Genomic DNA, 5,000 nt, shown 5'->3' with positions numbered 1-5,000 from the left:
TGACCTGTAGGCGTCGCTGTCCACAACGCCAGATTACCACCCTCGACTTGCCCTCCCCCTAACCCAGCCAAACAAGTTAGTATGACGATCGGCCTAAACTGCAGGGCAATGCTGACTCCGGGAGTCGAGACCACAGCCTCTTGCATTGGTGACTGACATCGACACATATCACAACCTCTTGTTAACATTCTCCAAAACCATTACTAATGCCAAAGCTTCTTTCTTTCACCATAGGATCGAGGCCTCTGCCAAGAATCTTCGCAAACTGCATGCTACCATGTCCTCCCTCCTCACTCCCCCCCCACCCCCTCCTCCCTCATCTTTTTTTGCCGAAGACTTTGCGATCTTCTTTGAGGAAAAAGTGGAGAACATCCGCAGCTCCTTCTCCCAACCCCCACCCATTCCAAACGCTGAATCGAGAACCTCATCCTTCACTCTGTCATCTTTCTCTCCCATTACAGAAGCCGAGACCCTGACACTGGTAACGTCGAACCGTCCGACTACATGCCAGCTGGACCAGCTACCCTCCCCACTCCTCCAGACCATAGCACCGGACATCCTCCCATTCCTAACTGCAACCATCAACTCCTCACTCAACTCGGGGGTGGTCCCCACCTCCCTAAAACAAGCCAGAGTCACGCCCCTCATAAAAAAACCAACCCTGAACCCCACCGTCATAGCCAACTATCGTCCTGTCTCTCTTCTCTCCTTTCTTTCTAAAACACTTGAACGTGCTGTATCCAACCAACTTACTGCTTATCTCTTACAGAATGACCTCCTAGACCCCAATCAGTCTGGCTTCCGGACTGGCCACTCCACAGAAACGGCCCTCATTGCGGTCACAGAGGCACTTCACTTAGCAAAAGCGAAAGGCCTCTCCTCTGTCCTGATTCTCCTAGATCTATCTGCAGCCTTCGACACAGTCAACCATCAGATCCTCCTCGCGGCCCTCGCAGGAATGGGAGTGGCTGGATCTGCGCTGACATGGCTGACATCATACCTCAACGACCGCTCCTACCAAGTGTCATGGAGAGGGACTCTGTCGGCCACCCCCACCCCTCCGGACGGGTGTCCCCCAGGGCTCGGTCCTAGGACCCCTTCTCTTCTCCCTCTACACTAAATCACTGGGTAACATTATCACGTCTCATGGCTTCTCATATCATTGTTATGCCGATGATACTCAACTCTTCCTCTCCTTCCCTCCCTCAGATATCCACGTCTCTGAGCGGATCTCGGCCTGTCTGTCCGACATCTCCGCCTGGATGACGACCAACCACCTCAAACTGAACCTAAGCAAAACAGAATTGCTCCACCTGCCGGCCAAATCCTCCCCCCTGACCGACCTCTCCATCACAGTCGAGAATGCAGCTGTGACCGCGTCCCCGACCGCCAAGAACCTTGGTGTTGTCCTCGACGACCAGTTGAACTTCTCTGCTCACATCGCAGCGACAACCAGAACCTACAGATTCCTCCTGAGCAACGTCAGAAGGATACGCCCCTTCCTGACAAAAGAAGCCACCCAACTCCTCGTCCAATCAACAGTCATCTCCCGCCTCGACTACTGCAACGCACTGCTAGCTGGCCTCCCGGCCACTGCCACCAAGCCTCTTCAACTCATTCAAAACGCAGCGGCCCGCCTGATATCAAACCTACCGAAGTCGGCCCATGTCACCCCACTTCTTAGGGACCTGCACTGGCTCCCCATTGCTGCACGTATCCGCTTCAAGGCCCTCGACCTAGCATACCGTGCAGCAAAGGGAACCGCTCCCGCCTACCTCCGGTCAATGGTCTCTAACTACACACCCTCAAGACCCCTACGCTCTGCATCTTCTGGCCGCCTCAGACCTACTCCTATCCAAGCTCCCGGAGGGTCATCAAAGAGAAGCCGCCTATTCTCAGTCCTTGCCCCACAATGGTGGAATGAACTACCCATCCCAGTTATGACAGCCGAATCCCGTCCAATCTTTCGCCGTCGACTAAAGACTCACTTCTTCAACCATTATCTGAAATGATTAAAAAAATAAAAGAAAATAAAAAAAAATCTAACCCTGACTAACCTTACTGTCATGCACTTGTCCTAATAAACTAACCTACACTGTAACACGCAAAACACTTGATGAACATTGTTACTCAGCTGATAGAGTTGTACCCTTCTTGCTGTCTTGTCATACAGAACTTGTAAGTCGCTTTGGATAAAAGCGTCAGCTAAATGACTAAATGTAAAATGTAAATGTAATTGTGACGAGCGCAATCTCCGCTACGCCATCCGACCGCCCCGGGAGGGTTACTATTTAAAACAAATTATTCTGTCACAGATTACTGACCTGCTTATAATTGTAATTAGTAACATAATCCATAGGATCACTCCCAACACAGCAATGTAGCAGGATTTACATTCGAGTACTTTTGGATTACTTGTTCTCTTGAAGGTACAATCGGAGGAAACGGACAATTCGAAGGACATTGTCATCATCGTCTATGCATATAATTTTGAGTAGTGTATAATAACGTTTGTATTCTTTAATCTCACCATCAGAAAGCCTTATCCCCTTTCAAACATGCTTCTGAGTAATCCGACAAGTAATCCCTCATTCTTCAAAAGTATCTATAAGCCAATCACCATGTTTTTCCTCAGTAACTGTAACTCCATTGCAGTCGACTTTCTTTCTTTCGTAATTACTGTAATCCAGTTACATGTACTCCGTTACTACAGAACAAGCGCTAATGAAGTGAGCGCTCTGTAATGAGGTATATACAGCAGTGAGCCGTTTCCCCTGAGAGGGGAGGAAAGCAGCATAGAGCCAGGTTATTATACATTATATTATTATACTGGAGAGTAGGATCAACACACAATACAAAAAAAACAATTGACGCCTAAAGCCACGAGGCTGTTAACTGGCAAGGGAAGGCTTCACACGAAGGGATCAAATTAGGCTAAAAGCAACACACCATACAAAGAGGCACAGTATGCATGGGGGGGGGGGGGGGGGGGGCTACACACATCCAAAGATTTCACCACGAAAATACAATTAACATTAGTGAATTCATATAAAAAGTGTCACTCGATGACAAGATAAGATAAGATATCCCTTTATTGATCCCCTTGCTTGGAGAAATCCAGGCATCATAGCAGCATGGGGGAGGTACAGGTATGAGCATGGTAATAGTAGAAAGACATAAATATAGGCAATACAATTTAATCTGAATATAAAAATATGAGAAAAAAAAACAGTTGTAAACAATAACTCTCAAATTCAAGTGTTGGTGCTTAGGGTAGCAATTATCTGTGTGTTTATTGATATACTATTTATATAACTGTCCACGATCACTGGAATAATAGCACAATGTAAATACAAATATATATATTTGGATTTTCCCTTTGCCACTGTAAATCTGGTTATTTTTCCTCTCCGAATTCTAGTAGAAGATTTCTCGTACAGAAGCTACAGCCTCCAGACTTGGCGGACACATTCACGGCACGCCGACTGGAGTTGTGCATGCTTTTTGTATGGATAGCCAGCTTCTATCCTTTATTTTTTATCAATCTTTTCATGAAATGCTGTTAGTCCTACAATCTTACACCTAGAAACAAGCAAACTTGTTGTATAGCTTCCTAATGATGGGCACATTTATAATTATTAAAGGTGCTGTAAGTGGTAAAATCTTAAGATTTTATGTTCAAATAAATGTTAAATAGCTCTACATTCTGACAGCCATCACTGATATAGAGTGATTGGTCAGTAACATGGGTCGCCCAGTCCACCCACTCTGCAGTAAACAGATAAGAAATGTTCTGGTATCCCATTCATATCCAATCAGGAGAGAGAACCTTAGACAATTAATTCTTATTTTAAGAAATCTTGCCAAGCCAAATTTGCTGATTATTTTACTTGTTTCAATCACACATTTGCTTTAAGCTAGTTTTTATTTGTTATCTTTGTCAGACCATTTTTGCAGTGTTCTCTCTCCTGATTGGATAAAGTGGGAATTGGATACCAGAACATTTATTTTCTGTATTTACTGCAGAGTGGAGACTGGGAGACCCATGTTACTGACCAAACACTCAGTCGGATGGCTGTCGGAATGTAGAGCTATTTAACACTTATTCAAAAAATTTAAATAATAAATACCACTTGCAGCACCTTTAATATCTCACAAACTGGCCAGATGGTGGCGCTATAATCACAACTTTGAAAAGAAACAACTTGTACACTCTAAGCCTTGGGACTCAATTCTGATGTATTGCTCAGATCAGATATTTTTTGTTTGGCTGTTCACATAATTTTTTTAATGTGGTCAATATCAGATTCCAGTGTGAACTGGTCACATTCCTGAACTAACCTGCATACGCAAATGAACAATAAAGAAGATGGTCATAAAAACAAAATGGACAAATGTCAGTCTAGAGAGTGACATGAAAGTCACATGACAGAGGTCAGTTCAGACTGAGGTCTCATTGCAAAATTATCTGACCTGCCTCTGATTTAGGACCACATATGAAAGTGCACCAAACCAGAATTGAAAAGATCAGATTCTATGAACTGTTCACACTGTCCGATCTCACATTAGAGTCAAATATGAGCAAAGACATCTGATATGGGACACTTTTACCTGCAGTGTGAACGTCCGACCCTGGCTCTGTCAACAGGATCACCCATCATCAATGTCTGCCACATTTTCAAAAATATTAGAAAAAATAAACCGTTTAAACTATATAATTAACTCTGAATATAAGAATATGATACAAGTATACAGTGTAAACAATATAATTAACTCTCAATATAAAAACATGAGAAAAATGTAATATATATATATTATATATAAATAAAATATTTGATAAGCAGAGCAGCCCAACATATTGCCCTGGCAAAATTATTTTTGGTTCCAAAAAATAACGAGGTATTCTATCTGGTCTATTTTTTATTTAAATTATACTTAATGGGGGTGGGGGGTGTTTTAAACTAATGTGACCATTACAAGGTACAAACACACTGAACCTT

This window comes from Notolepis coatsorum, assembly GCF_963971535.1.
Source record: "Notolepis coatsorum genome assembly, chromosome: 1".
Taxonomy (NCBI): domain Eukaryota; kingdom Metazoa; phylum Chordata; class Actinopteri; order Aulopiformes; family Paralepididae; genus Notolepis; species Notolepis coatsorum.
Note: the sequence above shows the minus strand (reverse complement) of the source record.